The 18896-nt window shown below is 46.3% G+C and overlaps 1 protein-coding gene across 22 annotated transcripts in view; it reads left to right on the plus strand.

Annotated features, from left to right (window-relative positions):
- DLG1 (discs large MAGUK scaffold protein 1) overlaps window positions 1–18896 on the plus strand; it is a 291905-nt gene that overhangs the window by 96443 nt on the left and 176566 nt on the right. The window lies entirely within an intron of this gene.

Consider the following 18896-nt stretch of genomic DNA (forward strand, 5'->3'; position numbering starts at 1 on the left):
TACCCTATGTCACTGAATGATGTAATTAATGATATCATTGTGTGTATGCACTAGATCAGGGATCTTCAATCTATTTTGCTCTCGGACCCCATCAGAAAATTAAAATAATTACAGGACCCCAGCAAGTTACTGCAGAAGGCCATCACAGCTCATGTGTAGTCAGCAGACCGCACATGCATGGCAGCATTGTGGTGGCACAAAATTTGTGAGGCGCCTAAAAACAGCCAATGCAATAGATTTTTTATACTCCTTGAATCACTGTCTGAGAATAGAAAAGTCCTCAGCCTGATGGTCAGCAACACGGAGTCGTGACCCCATGCTGAGAAAGGCGGGAACCACTTTGGGGCCAGGATCCACAGTTTGAGAACTGCTGCACTAGATCGTTCATCTGGTAGCTCAGAATGATTAATTTACATGTTTCATGAACAATTTCATGATTGTGCAGACCAATTCTTCATAGCAATCTATATTTGGATGCTGGCAAATAGGGAATTAATTAGGTTGGGGTTAGACTTGGTCAAATTCTACTCATAGCCTTTTCACATACAAGAGCCGGGATTCGTACCTCTCTGACATAGGCCTATCAATCTGACTTCCACATGTGAATTTCACGGCACTGACCTGGCGCTAGCAACCTGACTTCAACCCAGGTCTCTGCAGCAAACCCTTTTACACATGGTGGTTAGACCCAGGTTATTCCCTGGTCGTCTCTTTCCACATGAGATCCGGGTCAGGCAGTAAAAGGACGCAAAGGTTGACATTGAAAAGGACACCTGTGAAGAAAACATGTTATATAATGCTGATGGGTCTGATTCTGCGCTATCCTTGTGGCACAAAGTTCAATCTGGATCTGACCTGATGAGAACAGGAACACGCATCAGATCCGATCAGACTTCAAACACCTGCGAATTGTACACTTTGAATCCGATTTTTTTTACCCGATCTGTCGGAATTGGATGAAAAGAGACCAAATTGCACTGTCCAGCTTTACACCCTCCTCTAGTGTTATGGCCATTTTTGGGGTACTACTTTTTGTATTTCTTCTTGTGATGAAAAGATGCAATGTAGCATAAATATACTGTGGCACAATAATTTGGAGCATACTGTTTTGCGTGTTTTACATTTTGGGCATATTGCATGGCCTTCTATGAAGTTGAGGCCTCTGTGTGGCATGCTGTATAGTTTGGGTCTCACAATGTGGCATGCTACTGTATTTAATGGGTGCTTTAAAATGTGGTATAGTATGTAGTTGGGCCTGGATGGTGTGGTTATGTGTTAAAGGGGGAATGCTCTAACATCCGCGCCCCCTTACCGCCGTGCATCATCGCCGCCCCCCCCCCCCATCGCCTACATAATTCTTGCAGATGCTCTAACACTGGGGTAGCCAACCCTAGTCCTCGAGAGCTACCAACAGTGCATGTTTTGCAGGTCTCACAGAATCACAAGTGAGCTAATTAGCTCCATCTGTGGATCTTTTAAAATGTTTCAATGATTAATGAGTGCAGCTGTGCAGCAGCTAGGTTGTCTGGAAAATGTGAACTGTTGGTAGCTCTCGAGGGCTTGAGTTGGCTACCGCTGCTCTAACATATGCGATAATTATGGCAAAGGACAGCTCTTGCGTTAAGAGCTGTCCTTTGCTGTGAGAGACAGTGGGTCCCATTGGGACCCGGCGGTTCTCCCCTCCCTCCCTTACTCGGTGCTGCTGCTGCGCCGGGTTCTCCTCCTACCTGCACCCGGAAGAGGATCATAGTGCAGGGAGGAGGAGGTCACCGGTCCAGGCAGCACAGCACTGTGCTGCCCGGACACAGGTGAGCGGGGGTCGGTGCGGGGCGGCGGTGAGTCACTGTAGAAGCCCATAGGCTTCTATGGGGCATCACCAGATTTTTCTGGCGATGCCCCCCCCCCCCGTTCCGATAACCCAGAGCATCCCAAAATGTGTTAAAAATCCTGAGAACGGGGTTTTTACTGCATTTTTAGTTTAGAGAATCTCCCCCACTATCTGGCGAATTTTTAAAAAGGCATGTGTGATGGTACATAAATTGTCATATATTTTAGCAATGTGGCCGATGTGCCTTGGGGACTAAGTTTCAGAAGCACTGGATTATGAAGAAAGGTTTGTCTTTCTCCTTCGGGAGACATCAGGGGCCACAGTGTTACAGTGGGTAGTAAGGAGATGGGAGAGCACCAGCACCCTAGAGGTTAAACTTGAACTGCCTCCCAGGCAGCCGGGCTCCTCCCCTCCTCTACCCCACCTCCAGGCCAGGAAGCTCAGTTTTTTCGGGTGCTGGCAGGAGCCAGATTCTCCTACTAGAGGGGCTGCTATTTTAGCAGCCTAACTTCATTTTTATATTTTATTTTTCATTTTTCTTTTACACTGACTGCGGTCAGTGACAGAGCAGCAGCACTGGGGGTCTGTACAGACCCCTGTGCTGCTGGCTCCATCACCCGGGTCCGAAGCTGCATCGCCACTCGTGGGTGGGGACCTGCAGCAGCCCCCGGGCACTAGGGAGCATACAGCCGCCACCGGACGCCGGGAACCTGACAAGGTAACGCGCTCCCCGCTGGGAGCGCGTGCGATCGCTCTTGCAGGGCATTGCGGCTGCAGCAGTTGCCGACTGTGCTGACAAGCGGACGACTGGTCTGCCACTCGCTCCCGCTGGACCACCAGGGAAACGGTTTGTGGTCAGCGGCGCCAGGTATGCGGGCCGCCCGGTGCGCGCCGGATCCCCGCCATTTTTACCGACGCCGCATGTGGACACCTCCCTGGGGGCCATTTGTCAGCAGGGGGAGAAGGCTCCCCCCACATCAGCCTCTCCACCCGGGGACAGTAGGCAGGGAACTGTGTTTATCACACAGAGAGTTCCCGCCACTGAGATCCCTTCCTGCCTGCCTGCGACATGTGAGGAGGGACACGGAGGAGCTCACAGCCACCCGGAGTTCCACTCCTTCACTGGCAGGTCACTTGGTCAAGTCCCCCCTGTACCCCGTCTTCGGGACACTGTACAGTACTGTGCTCTGACCAGGAGCCTTGTGCCATTATTGCATTGCCCTTGTATGCATTGTTTAACACTTTAGCTGCCTGTCAGTTTAATTTGTGTTATGCTGTATATGTATTGCTGGTTATGTCATGCTGACTTAACATGGAGGGATACAGAGAGCTTATCAGCCAGTCTGGGGTTCCACTCCTTCACTGCCAGGCCATCTGGGCTCCCCTGTAACTCCTCAAACAGGAGTCAGGTTACAGACAGCTCTGCTGAAATAGCTGACCAGAGTGTGAACTCTGACTGCAACATTGTAGTGGATTAACACCATCACTGCCGGTCAGAAGCATAAAGGACAGAACGGATGGTGTAATGGTGTGTTGTCTGTACCATAAGTGCATGTCTATACAGTATCACTGCTTTGTACACTGCACCTGTCTATATCACTGCATTGTATGTCTATTACAAGCTGGCTGTGTACTGTGTAACACCATCACTGCATGTCAGAAGCATAAAGGACAGAACGGATGGTGTAACGGTTGGCATTCCTGCATCCCAGTGCAGAGGTCATGGGTTTGATTCCCAACATGACCCTAACTGTGCAGAGTTTATCTGCCTATCAGACGCATACTGTGTTGTCTGTACCATAAGTGCATGTCTATATCACTGCTTTGTACACTGCACCTGTCTATATCACTGCATTGTATGTCTGGCTGTGTACTGTGTAACACTATCACTGCCTGTCAGAAAGGCTGCCTGCCTATGGCATTGCTATATGTGCCTAGTACTAGCTTACTGCGTACTGTGGGGGCAGCACGGATGGTGTGATGGTTGGCATTACTTCTTCACAGCTCGGGCCCTGGGTTCAACTCCCACTATGACCCTAACTGTGCGGAGTTTGTACGTTCTCTCCGTGTTTTAGTGGGGTTACTCCGGGCACTCCGGTTTCTTCCCACAATGCAAAATATAAAACAGAAGTATGCTGTGTTAGCCGTACATATGGGCTAAATGTCTACGCCACCGCAAGGTATACGTAGTACCAGCTTATGGTGTATGGCTTGAACACTATCTCTGCTGGTCAGGAGAATACTGTGTAGTGGTACCGTATAGGCTACCTGCCTATTTTTATGCCATTGTATGCCTGGTATAATTGTAGTATATTGTCTTACCTGTGCTTTAGCAGCCGGTTCACAGTGCTATAATACTGCAACGTCTTCCAGGGATACCAGTCCCAGTGACTCTGGGGCTCCGGCGCTGATGTCTTGTACATCCTGTAATGCTGGCCTATGCCCCCATTACTAGTACAGGACAGCTTATGCGCAGGCTGCTACAATGCCTGGGCGATGCCCACAGGTACAGCCTCCTCTAGAAAACAGGAGCCTGCTTGGGCCACGTTCTTTACTCCGTTGCTGGTGCAGCTAGTAGCAGCCTGGGATCGGCATCATCCCTTGGGTGAGTGCTTATCTGCCTCCGGACAAGGTCCCCAGAAATGCCGTCCCCATCCTTGGCGGGTGTAGCTCCCCGCACAGTGGAAGCGCTCTGTACCTGCAGTTAGACGCAGATACCCCCGTCATCCAGACTCCTCCGTCAGCAGACACAGAGAGGAGGACACCTGGGATTAGCATTGTCTAGAGGGGACCGTCGACGACGGTATGGAAGATGGGGGGGGGGGGGGCTGTGATAAGGTGAATCCCCCCACCTCGTCTTGAGGTGCCGACCTTGGTCTACGCTGTCAAATAGGTCCTTACCTTAAACGACCCCGCTGAGCCGCCTACACCTTTGGGTGTCTCCCTAGGTGTATTCTGGGTTTATTCCGTAAATCAGTGAGCTCGACTAAGGTCATCAGTTGGGAGAATCCTAACAGGAAGTTTAGCTTGCCATCGGCGGTTTCCCTTCCTTTTACCCCCTTCCACAGGAGGACATAGTCCCCTGGGAGACTGTCCCTAAAGTGGACGCACTCCTGCCCCAGGCATCTGCTTGGGTGGCTAAGACCTTAGTTGCGCGAGCAACTTCTCTCACAGCGGACACTGCATAAGGGGTGTCTGAGGAAACCCTGCTGCCTTCTATTGAGCATCACGTGACACTTTACCTGGGGGTGACGGCTCTAGAAATTACACAAATCGCCTCCAGAGGGTCACCTTCGGCCATCGCTGCACACACATACCGGTGTCTGCTCTTGGAAGGCCTGAACTCAAAGTCCCTTTTGAGGGTTCCTTTTTATTTGGGCCAGTGCCAGATATGGGGGCTGGTTTAGTTACCATTCGGCAGAGGATATCCCTTCTGGGGGATTGCCATTTGGCTCTATAGTCCAGGATCAGACATCTCTTGTCCCCCTGGCAGGTGTCTGTGCATGCCTGCATGGGGTCCCTGGGGTTGGTGGATCGGCCTTCGCATTGGCAGAATAGGCTCAGTTCCATGCCAACCCTCTACAATACTGTCCAAGGAGCAGCACGGATGGTGTAGTGGTTAGCATTACTGCTTCACTGCGCTGAGGTCATGGGTTCGATTCCCACTATGGCCCTAACTGTGCGGAAATGTATATTCTCCCCAGACTTGCATGGGTTTACTCCTGGTACTCCGGTTTCCTCCCACAATATCCATGCCCAGAAGTTCGCCTGGTCTCCAGCAGGGCCCCCCTTTCCTCGGGGCTTCTGGACGGGACCTCGCTACTGGATCCACTAGTAGACACTCCTAGCCATGCATACTAGCCTCCCGTGTTTGGGGGGTGGTCACTTCTCAAAGGTCGTTCCAGGGTATCTGGACCACTCTAGTGACCCAGCCCTCCATCATCATCCTCGAACTAAAGACAATCTTCCGGGCAGTCCGCCTGGCGGAACCCTAACTTAGGGGTTGGCCGGTGCAAGTCCAGTCGGACATTGTGACAAGGGTGGCATATGTTAACCACCAGGGTGGCACTAGTTGTCAGCCCACTATGACGGAAGCATCCGGCATCTTTCAGAGATAATCCCTGCTCTTTCAGAATTTTTTATCCTGGTAGTCCAGAATTGGGTGGCGGTCTTCCTCGGCCGTCAGACCCATGATGCAGACGACTTGACCCTCCTTAGGGTGATGTTTTCAGATGCTGATACAACGGTGGGGCCCAACCGAGGTGGCCTTGACGGCCTCTCGCCATACCAGGCGTCTACCAGGCAAGTCCCCCCTCCGATGGGGGGACCAGGCAAGTCCCCCCATCGGAGGGGGACTTGCCTGGTAGACGCCCTGTCCTCTCCGTGGCCGTCCACACTGATGGCGCCTTTCCACCACTTTCCTCCTTTTGCGAATGTCTCGCAAGCTGAAGCCGGAGGGCGGCACGTTGATTCTGGTTGCTCCACCTTGGCCCAGACGGATCTGTTTTTCAGGTCTGCAGTCAGTAGCCCCTCCTATTCACTTCCCCTGGGCACAGGCATGCTCTCAGGGTCCGCCCCTCTCTCTCGGCTTTGAGGCACTTGGCTTTGACGGGGTGGCTGTTGAGACCTCCCGGGTAAGACCCAGTGGGTTTCACTCCACCATGCTCAGGGCGAGGAAACCTTCCTAGATGGGGGTGTACCATCGCATATGGAGGGCTTACTTTTCCTGCTGCGAACTCTACGCTTCAGATTCCGGGACTTACTACCTGGCTAGGGTACTGTCCTTCTTGCAGAAGGGTCTGGAGGCTGGGTTCGCTTTGATCATCTTTAAAGGTTCAGATTTCAGCCTTGCACATCTTGTTCTGTCGACGGGTGGCCCTGTTGGCGGATGTCTGTACATTCCTGCAGGATGTCTTGCATATCCAGCCTCCCTTAGTTACCCCAGTTGCCCCTTGGATCTCTCTAATCCTGCCGGACATTATTGTTCCGGCATTTAGACAGTCTGTTGTTACTACGGCTTGGTCCTCCTTGGACATTGTCCGGCCGGGGCGCATCTATGTGCACCATTCTAGGCTGTTGCACTAGTCAGACTCTCTCTCTCTCTCTCTCTCTCTCTCTCTCTCTCTCTCTCTCTCTCTCTCTCTCTCTCTCTCTCTCCTTCCTCTCTCTCTCTCTCTTCCTCTCTCTCTCTCTCTCTCTCCTTCCTCTCTCTCTCTCTCCTTCCTCTCTCTCTCTCTCCTTCTCTCTCTCCTCTCTCCTCTCTCTCCTCTCTCCTCTCTCTCTCTCTCTCTCTCTCTCTCTCCTTCCTCTCTCTCCTCTCTCTCCTCTCTCCTCTCTCTCCTCTCTCCTCTCTCTCTCTCTCCTCTCTCTCTCTCTCTCTCTCTCTCTCTCTCTCTCTCTCTCTCTCTCTCTCTCTCTCTCTCTCTCTCTCTCTCTCTCTCTCTCTCTCTCTCTCTCTCTCTCTCTCTCTCTCTCTCTCTCTCTCTCTCTCTCTCTCCTCTCTCTCTCTCTCTCTCTCTCTCTCTCTCTCTCTCTCTCTCTCTCTCTCTCTCTCTCTCTCTCTCTCTCTCTCTCTCTCTCTCTCTCTCTCTCTCTCTCTCTCTCTCTCTCTCTCTCTCTCTTCTCTCTCTCTCTCTCTCTCTCTCTCTCTCTCTCTCTCTCTCTCTCTCTCTCTCTCTCTCTCTCTCTCTCTCTCTCTCTCTCTCTCTCTCTCTCTCTCTCTCTCTCTCTCTCTCTCTCTCTGTACTATATGGTGTTCGGATGAGAGGGTGGCCCGCCTCTACGCAAACTACTGCCCGCTGGAGTCGCTCTGGCAGGCATATTTGGACACCTCCCTCCCGGTTCCGGTGGGGATTCGGGCACATTCCGTTAGGTCTGTGGAGGTGTCCTGGGCATTAAGAGGCGGTGCTAAAGTTGAGCAAATTTGCAGGGCAGCGACTTGGTCGCCCGCCATTACTGTCTTGCGTTTTTGCGCATTTGACACGTTTGCCTCCCAGGACTCTGCCTTCGGCCAGAGTGTGTTGGCTGCGGCACAGGCGCGTCCCCACCCATAGGTGGCTGCTTTAGGACGTCCCACTGTAACACTGTGGCCCCTGATGTCTCCCGAAGGAGAAAATTAGATTTATGTCTTACCTGGTAAATCTCTTTCTTCGAGGACATCAGGGGCCACAGGGATCCCTCCCTGCCGCGCCTGCTTTACTTCCGTTACAGTTAAGTTATGATTATGTTATATTATCCCTCGGTTGAGGGTACTAACATGTTCAGAATGTGTTTCTGTCCGGTGCTTCTCTTCCTTCTATCTTGTCTCCTGCCTTGGCTTGTTAAAAAAAAACTGAGCTTTCTGGCCTGGAGGCGGGGTAGAGGATGGGAGGAGCCCGGCTGCCTGGGAGGCAGTTTAAGTTTAACCTCTAGGGTGCTGGTGCTCTCCCATCTCCTTACTACCCACTGTAACACTGTGGCCCCTGATGTTCTCGAAGAAAGAGATTTATCAGGTAAGACATAAATCTCTTTTTCCCATCTAAAACTTTAATTTGCATGTATAAAGTTTATTTTCTCATGTTTATATTAATACAACATTAATAGTACGGAAACTATTTTATTATTTTCTGGATTTGTTTTGCTTGCTTACAGCCAAGACCAATAAGCCTTGAACATGAATTAATGTCTATGCTTTTAAGCCTTTTTAAAAATTAAATATATCGAGCATGTACTGTAAGTGGTACTCAACAAAGCAAGTACCTATTGATCTTAAACATTTCTGCTTTATCTTACTCTTTTTGAGGTGAAGATTTATTAATGATGCATGTTCTTTCACTTTATCTTATAGATTGTAATTTGAAATTATTAAGTGATGGTATAGTTTTGCTTTTTGCTTAATACAGTGTAATACCAGTTTTACTGTTCAGTCATTTCAATAGTGTTGACAGTAAGTCTGAAATGAAAAGTATCATTATTATGCCATGTCATTAATAATTCACATTTCTTGTTAAAGTTCATGAAATTCCAGGCTTTTTAAAAATTATTTATATAAAATCTATTTATTAGTATTACCCCAGCACCAACATATTTCCAGTGGCACATTATGCTCTGGAAGTTAAGGGGGTTATACACGTTTGTTCTGTCCTGCGTGCATGCACATGTGCAGACGTATGGTGCGTGCACCCACGGTGAACTTTCGGTTCGCCAGGTGCATGCACCCATGGCTGGGCGGGGGCTGCCCTATTACCATATGGGAATGCCCAGCATTCCATGGGTGTTCCCATGAGAACACTGGGCGTTCTCATGGTAATGAGGCAGTGATGCTTATGTGGGGGGTGGGTAGCTGACATCACCGGATGTCAGCTGCCCGGCCATATCCGCACCAGGGTGCACGCATATGTAAGTAACTTTAAAGTCACTTTTATATATGCCTTGCGAATCAACAAGAATAACCTCCTAAGACTGTAGATGAGCTATTCTAGCAGTTAAATTGTACCAGCAGACTTTCCGGCATGTACAGCATGCAACATGTTGACGCTGGTGAAATCTTAACCTGGTCACATATCTTAATCCCGAACCATGTCATTGTTTTCATTATGTCCACATGATTTAAATTGACATTTGCTAGATGTTGACACGTATGATGTCAGCATTTTAACTTTTCTCATTATCTTTGTCAACACACTGAATATTGATATGGTCAACTATTACTTTGTGACTGCATACCCTATGACTAGACTGGAGACATCTTAGAAGGTAAAGTATGAGCAATGGCACACTGTTAAAGCTCAGAGGAATAAAAAGAGGGTAGTCACAAAACAAGAGTACTTTATTCCACACTAAGTCAATAGAGGGTTTTAAATGTGTTAATGTTTTTTTGTGTGAAAATAACGGCAAATTCATAAGGGGTATTTATGCTGGACGATATTTCCGATTTTTGGAAATATCATCTGTTTTAGACCAGAATAAGTTGAATTTCCATTCGACCAATTCAGTGTCCGCTCCGTTCTGCCATCTTTCGGAAACATCACGAAAGAGAAGTGGTTTGGCGAATCCACCTCTTTTTTATTTAAAACTGATGCTAATTCGACAATTAGTGTCAATTTCCGACAATGCAGATTCGACTTTTAAAATGCTCAAATCTGCAAATAAATTATTTTATAGCTTTTCATGTGATCTATATGTAAAATAGAGCAATACAAATGAAAAAAAATGTAAATCCTTTTGATTTTCTCAAAATGCCAAGTGTGTGTGTTAAATTTCTAAAAAGTCCCAAATTATTCATACTGTTAATTAATCCCCGAAGTTGCATCTTGGGATAAGATCACTTGCTAGAAGAATTATTAACTCCAACTGTGATAGGTAATTGCTTAACCAGTTCTCTCAAAATTGCTCTGTGGGCAATACAATACTATTGTTGTTAAACTGGTCTGGAACCCAAAATGGCTGCCTCACCTTTTGCATGCTACTGAACATTGCTTAAAACCGTTTAAATCCAACATAACCAACCTCTGAATCATAAATATCCAAGGACTTGCCTCCAACTTGTACTACTCTCCGTGGACATCTCCTCAAAATCAACGCATTGCATTCCTATGTAAAGATACACACTGGATTGAAACCTCTGCATCTCTTAACTGAGAACTCCTTCAGTTTGGCATCTCCCATATATACCCCAAACAAGGTTCGGTGGACTACAATATATCTTTAGTCCCATCCAGCCCCTTCCTTAGACATCATTTACCTCTATGCTCTTAGCAACAAATAACTCCAATTTTTTTTTATTAATAAACTGTCTCTGAATTGCTTTAAGGATCACTGTTCATTTCAAATAGCAGGGCCCCAAACATCCCCAGAATACTGTACATGTTATCTCTACCAGCACAAGGCCTCTCACACTGAGATTTTTACACCTACACAATTAGGAATTTAACTGTAATGGTGTGTACACATAGTACAATCCAGCATACAATTTTGACTATACCTTGCGATCCTGATGCGCGCTCCGGGGAGAGCACAAATTGAAACCCAGATAGACAGGGCAGAAATAACTATGTAGTGCAGATCTGCACTATATAGTCAAAATCGCATGCATGTCTGGTGGCTTGCTGTGCGATTTGATCCTGATACGATCTGATCGCATGGAATAGAATAACAAACCTAATCGACCATGTGTACTTACCATTACAACTTTTCACAAGCACGCTTTGTCCTGAAAAAACGGACTAATTCAGCAGCAGAAAATAACTTTAATAGCGAAGTTATAGGTTATAGCAGTGACTGAGACAATTTAGACTCTGTTCATGAACCCATAATAATCTCTGGATCACACACTGAATTGGAAAAAAATCAAACCTGCATTCTCTCCCTCTTTCATCATCAGATGCATTCCATACTTTATAGTAAGCCCATCATTGTTGAACCAATGTATAAGTATATCTCCAGCTTCATTATTTCACTCCGAGTGCATTGTTGCCCGGAGTTTGACAGGATTAGGTTTCAGAGTACTCCTCATGTATCGCCTCCCTGGAGATGAAAAGTTGGTACTTGTGTAATAGCACGGCGCCCATTACGTAGTTAGCATAGCGTCCCTGTCAGAATCTGGGTAGTGTTCGCACGGCCAGTGTAGTTAGCGTCCCTGTCAGATATGTGTTCCTGAAACACCCCTACTATCCACGCCAGCCCGAAGTGTGGCAAGCGCACGCTTTATGTGCCCCCCCAACCTGTTCATACCCCCACTATCCGAGCCCGAAGCGTGGCAAATACATGTAAAGTAATCGAGTCCCCACACATGGCTCGCTGTGCTCGCCATCCTTCGGTCTCTGTGGCTAGCTGCGCTCGCCACACTTTATAGAATCAGCTCCACACCGACGTGGATAGTGGGGGTATGAACCAGTCGGGAGGATGCGTAACTCATCCCCTTGCGGGGCTCACTCGCCATGCTTCGGGCTCGCGTGGATAGTGGGGGTTTGAAAAGGAGGTTCTCCCTGAAGCGGACATGGGTAGGGTTGCCGTACCCTGCCACAATAATACTGAGACGCAGGAGAGTGTCAGACAAATGGAGTGCCTCTCCGCCGGCGCCCGCATAATCCCCTCTGCCGGTTTCCACCAGCGCAGAGGACCTGGCAGTTACCGGCGCTGTGTGAGAGGTGCTCACTAGGCTTGCCATGGATTACGGGGACAGAGCTGGGCTTCCGCGGAGTCACTACGCAAACTAAACTAGGCCGCCGTTGGGCTGCCACGGAGTCACTACGCTAAGTACACTAGGCAGCAGTTGGGCTACGCTGACAGCGTAGCCTACGCTGAAAATGTAGCGTAGCCGGGCGACGTGCTATTACACAAGTACCGAAAAGTTTATTTCTACAAGAACTTGCAGACACATTTGCTGGTCTAGTTCTGGAGCATCGAAGATGGCTCATCCTCGAGGATTTGAATGCATGGGTTGAAAGTGTTCCTTTTAAGAACTGTTGCGGGCAGGGCACTGCTGCACGGGGGCAGCATAAGAACACTAGGTTGATGAGCTCTCATACCTTGGCCAAGACCTTCTGTGCAGAATGAATGGTCTGGGCTTCACACATATCGTTCCTTCTGCGACACATAAAAGTGGTCACACGCTAGATCTGGTCTTTCAGTTTGGATTACAAGTCACTGACCTTAAAATAAACCCTGTCTTGTGGTCAGACCACCACTCCTTTAGGTTTTTAATTGCAACCCCTCAAAATAGATATTTTCCAATGGAACTGACCAGGTATCGTCTGAGGGGTATGACCGGCTCTTGCAGCAAATCTAGATCTCTCTGCATTACTGGGAGCTTTTGAAGATCCCTGTTCCCTAGACGGCTGCAATTGATACTCTAGCCCCAGTGCGTATACAACGTCTCAAACCTCATCATCAAGCTTCCAGGTTTGACCGCAGTCTTAATGAGCTCAAGTAAAGGGGGCATAGAATTGAAAGACAATGGAGGAAGACCAACTTTTTGGAGGACAAGATAAAACGAACAAAGCATATTGAGGAAAATAATCGACCATAACCCGTAAGAAGTAAGAGTTCCTGTTAACCTGCTCAACTTTTCCGCACAGTGGAAATACTTTGCAAGCCAGCATGCCTGTGGCCTGATGAAACACTCTCCCAGGCAAGATGTAATGAGTTTTCTAAATTCATTTCAGATAAAGTATATGCCATCAGGGCTGGAATCTTCACAGATCCAAACTATCAAGCCTGACAATATAAGCCACCTATCCTCATGGACCAACTTTGACCCCAATGTATGTAAAGGATATTGCTTAAATTGTCTGTATTTTGTGTCCCACTTCCTGTGATCTGGACCCGTCTTTGCAAAAATTGTTCAATGCCCTTTGCAGACAGTAGTTTTTCCTCAACCACTAAAGGAAGCAATTGTTTAGGAGCCCATACACGCTCCGATAGCGGCGTGCGTTCTGGGCTTAAATAGCATCCATCACATCGCATTGCATGCCTTGTGCATGCGATGCGATGTGATGAAAAGCAAGTACAAAAAGTATGTGCAGCACATACTTTTTTTACTGTGCGATGAAGTGCCGCGGGAGCGCGCACCTCAAAGCACACATCGCACCACCGTTATCGGAGCGTGTATGGGCTCTTTTAGACCTCTTCTTAAAAAAACGAATTTAGATCCAGACTGCATGACCAACTACCGACCAGTATCAAACCTTCCTTTTCTAGGAAAAGTCTTTGAAAAAGTGGTTGCAAATCAACATCACTATGATCATACATGATATGTATGATCCATTCCAGTCAGGATTCAGGAGTAAACATAGCACTGAAACATCCTTAGTATATGTTCTAAATGATCTTGTGATGGCAAGAGACAGCGGTAACTGTTCAATCTGATTTCTACTGGATCTCTCTGCAGCATTTGATACTATGGACCATGGGCTTCTGATTGAGCACCTGGAAATGTATGTGGACTGGATGGCACAGTACTAAGTTGGTTCAAATTATTTCTCACTGGCAGGTGACAGAGCATGTCATCTGGAGTATACTCATCTTCATCCGTGCCACTGCCATGCGGTGGCCACAAGGTTCTATATTATCCCCCATGCTTTTTGCAGTAAACATGCTGCCACTGGGTGAAATAATTAGGCGCCATGGCCTTGTCTACCACTGCTATGCAGATGATACACAACTGTACTTGTCCTTTGCTCCGGGTACTGAAAACCCCAAAATAACCCTAAACATCTGTCTAGCCGAGCTCCAGGAATGGATGAGTGCCAGCTGGCTGAGACTGAATCCTGATAAAACAGAGTTCCTTATGATAGGACCTCAACATCAAAGGACAATACTGCACTATAGCCACCCAACTGGACTGACACTTGGGAGTACAGATTTACAAAACTCTGATCATGTGCAGAATTTTGGTGTGATACTGGATGGTGGCGTGACACTTAAACATCAGTTATCAGCCACAATCAAATCCTCATTCTTTCATCTGAGGAACATAGCCAGAATCAAACACTTAATACCCTCTGAAGATCTGCCAAAAGTCATACATGCATTTGTATTGTCTCATTTGGATTATTGCAATGCCCTCTACCTTTGTCTACCAGCAAAAGAACCACACCATTTACAGCAGGTACAAAACACAAAACAGGGCTGTTAACTAACCAACCCTGATGTACCCACATAATTCCCATTCTCTACTCCCTTCACTGGCTGCCCATAAAATGGCGAATCATTTCCAAGATGATCTTATTGAGTTTTGAAGCCCTACATGACCAAGGTACCCAAAGCAGCTTCTGATTCCTTACTGTCCCACACGATTACTGCAATCTGTAGATGAAGGACTTTTAGCAGTACCTAGGATCGCCCATAATTCATCGGGGGGTCGAGCTTTTAGCTATGGAGCGCCAACTTTAATGGAACTCACTTCCCCGCACAGTTCGAGAGTCCCCCACTCTAAAATGCTTCAAAAACAGACTCAAGACTTTTTTTGCAGTTCTTATTGATTTGTATGTAATTAAACAATTTTTTTTTATCTTTATCTTTTTGTTTGCTTTATTAAGAAAAATTGCAAATCAGTTATTTTACACCTTTTAAAAGCAGCTAGTATTTTATTATGCCAACTAACTTCCTTGCCTTCTACGTGGTACTGCTAAAGAAGCTTTTATGGGGGATCAAGGGAGTGGGGTTCAAATAGGTCTCCCCACTATTTTATTCTCTCTTCCTAGTCTGCTTTTTTTTTTGGAAAAAATTCATACAAACTTGCTGTGAGTAGTGCGAATTGGCATTTCCGATTGAATTATGCATTTCCCAAGTGTGCCTTGCGCATGAAGACGATGTGTGACAATTCACCCCAGGGTACTGTACATTGAACAGATTTCTCATGAAAACTTTTTACAAATATTGGTGCATATAGAATCATCGAAGTCTGTAGCGCCGTTTGAATTTTTTTGTGCGTCTGTTTTTCCGATTTATATGTGACTCTTTAGACATCCAAATAATTGTCACAATTCAGTTACATTGGAGTGCCCAAATGGTTTAGCTGTGTATAGTGACTAAAGCCGTGAAAAGTCCTACATTGGACACCCCAAGTGCCAACTTTGAGCACCTTTCTTCTCATGCCTTCGCTACCAGGCGTCTCAACAATTTAAAATCTGTGCACCCTCTAATGGTAGCCTTGGAGGGGACAATTTAATAGCTCCTCATGGTTTCTCTTTCTATATTGGTTTTCTTGTAATAAACACAAGACAAATACATTTCCATTTTTTAATATGCTTCTGTTATGCATAGTCCTAACTATCTTTTACATGCAGAATTCTGTCCCATCTCTTCCTAACCCACTGTTATATCCTTTTGTCTACCCTATCTGTCAGCTCGCATGAGCAGGGCCCTCTCCTTTCATGTGCTTTCACTCTATTAAAACATTTTCTACTCTACATTATGATGACTATTTAAATGTCCTGTCCCCTGCTGTAGTAATGTTTTTATACCACGTTTGTCCTACATTGTACTGTAAGTCATTGTTTGGGTCTTCGGTTTATGTACTTTGTTGTTGTTTGGTGCCATTTATAAATAAGTAGATGATAATGTGTCTGTTGTACAACAATATCCTTGAAAATATGTGGAGTAATATTTTGATGAACATTGATTAACGTTCTTAGATTAAAAGTGGATTCTTGTGATATTTGATGCTTCTCCTGATTTATGCGAAGGTACACATTTTATTTTTCATGATAAATTGGCAGGAAAAAAATAATCAGTTATTGTGCATTATGTACGAAAAACTGGCCGACAAATGTTATTATGGGCTGATTTGACGTCCCATTTATGCCATTCCCTGGAACAGTGTGTTGTGAAGGCTATTCTAGTATGTGCAGTAGCAATGATATATATCGTGTGCCACCCAAAAATGTGATGTATTCAATCGTTGACGGGATTGCAGTGTGTGTAGACTCAATTTAACTTGTTCTGGGCTTGTGAGGAATTGTCACTAAAGTTCGATTTGTCTTACAATTAGACAAGCTTACCTGGATTCATCCAAAGTTCCTCCATTGGTGAAAGCTCACTCCACTCGTTCAGTGGGACCTTCATCGTCGGCTGCTTGTGGGGTCTCCATGGACTGTCAGGCTACATGGTCAAGCTGCCATACCCTTTGGCGTTTTTACACCTTTTGCAGCTTCTGGGAGGTATTCAGTCCCGGGTCACGACTATCGGTACGTCCCAACAGTCGTGGCCTTGGCCCATTTTGCTCACCTGTTGATCGGCAGGTGGGATTCAATGTCCTGCCTGCAGATCTGTGAAAAGGGGCTTGTCCACGGAAACGGCTGTAGGTGATGAGATACGCCCGTGATTTCAACAATCTAAGGCCGTTCTCGGCAAAAGAGGCCCAACAGCTTTTAAAGTCAGGCCCGTTCTGACAAGATGCCTCTTCAATGCTGTCAGGAAAGACCACATTGAATAGGTGCCCGACACAAAATCCCCTGTCAGAAATATCGGTGTGGATTGAATATCCCCCTCTGTCGCAATTTGGCTGTGTAGTTCTGCAGGGTTCTCAGCACTCTCCCTCCTTGGTTAGGAGCTCTGGGATGTCCCCATTGCAAGTATCACTTCAGTGTCCCCTTCTGGATGAAAGAAACCAGGATTGTGGTACTTACTGGTAAATCCACAGGGGACACTGGACGCCCACCTGGCGCTGTTCATTCCTGTGTTACATGTTATCTTTTTTTTCTCTTTGAAATTATATATACTTTTTAGTCTTGTGTGTGTTCTTTTTCTCTCCCTCTTTCATTGTTTCCTAGCTCTCCTCGGGCACAGTTAGGAAGACTGGCTTGTAGGAGGTTTATAGAGGGGGAAGAGCAGTTACACAAATTAACATTTTTAAAGTGTTAGTTACTGCCAATCTATACCCCATTGTAAATATTAATCCGGTGTCCCTTGTGAATTCAGAGAAAAGGATTTACCAGTAAATTCCAAAATTCTGTTATCCTCTCTCTGGTCATCTCCAGATTAGACTACTTTAATCTACTATATAGTATCACTGACAAAATGTCTGCCTCTACTCCAATCTGTCCTAAATGCTGCCGCCCGGCTCATTTCTCATCATCCTCACCAAACCACCACATCCACCTCAGGCTAGGACCAAATAGCCCAGTTTATCTTCATTTTATTTTGTTTTATTTAATGTTTATAAGGATAGTGTATTTTTATGAGGGTTGATCTGTCATTTACCTGGTTCAGAGTATGTGACATGTTCTATTGCAGCCTTTCATTTATCTACCATAATAACTCTACATTACTTTACTGCTGTATTTGCAGCTAACTGATTCAGAAGGCCCATTCACATGCCATAGCAGCCTGAGCTCCCCTTGGCCCTGCAGTGGTGTCAATAGGTGTTGAGTAGAGCATTAACCATTTGAGTGCCAAGTGAATTTGTTAAAATTGGTGTGAAAATTGGCAAGCAAACATTTTTATTCATCGGAATTACCTGTAATGTTTACCTTCTATAGGAAATATAATTATTATTTTTTACACAACATTTTCTTGTTTGAATTTATATAACAATTGTGAGTGACACTGGCATTTTTAGCCGATATAATGTGCATCTCACAGATGTTGGCATTTTTAGCAGATATTTTTGCTCATCTCAGAGATTTTAGCACTTAAAGGGTTAATGAAATCTAATACCCATTTCATATTGAAAAGCAGGGCCACACCCATGTTTTTGCTACATGAATGCCACGCGGTTAGACTCCTTTCAGACTTGCTGCCTGACTATATGAGTATTGCCAGCTTGGTGACTTCCAACGGCAAATAATGAGATCATCTCTAAGCGCTGGCTCTTCCTATGCTGTGAACAGGTACTGGGTCAAATTGACCTGACGGGAAACGGTCATCTGTCAGATCAGACTTAGGTCGACAGTCATTAGGTCGACCCTGGAAGGTCGACTGGCCACAAGGTTGACGGGGTTAAAGGTCAACATGACTTAAGGTCGACATGGGACAATGTCGACATGGGTTTAGGTTGACAGTCATTAGGTCGAAATGAGTTTTTCACAGTTTTTTTGAACCGACATGTGCCGACAGGCGGTATTTCATGCCCTACCATCCACTAGGGCATGGTGGGAGAATAAACTAGTGTGCCCGAAGCATCGCGAGTGAAGCGAGGGGCTGCGGTTCAACTTCAACTGTGTCCATGTCGACTGTGTCAACATTCGGTTCAAAAAACAGTGAAAAACCCATGTCGACCTATAACCCATGTCGACCTATAACCCATGTCGACCTATAACCCATGTCGACCTATAACCCATGTCGACCTATAACCCATGTCGACCTATAACCCATGTCGACCTAAGTCTGTTCTGACAGATGTACCGATTCCGACCCGACTTACCAGTTCACACTGCACAACGAGCCTGGTTGAACCTGTTTTCAACCCTTCTTGCTACCAGATTTGAAATGTTAGGTTAATCAACATGGCTTATTTCTGCTGGGTGCTTTCACCCTGCACAATATCCTCAGTTTTGGCGATTTCACATGCAATTGCCCTGGGATATAAATATCAGCAAACTTTGAGAGCTTGATTACTCTGCTTAGAATGGATTATAAAATATTC

The sequence above is a fragment of the Crinia signifera genome, chromosome 3 (assembly GCF_055691185.1).
Source record: "Crinia signifera chromosome 3, ASM5569118v1, whole genome shotgun sequence".
NCBI lineage: Eukaryota > Metazoa > Chordata > Amphibia > Anura > Myobatrachidae > Crinia > Crinia signifera.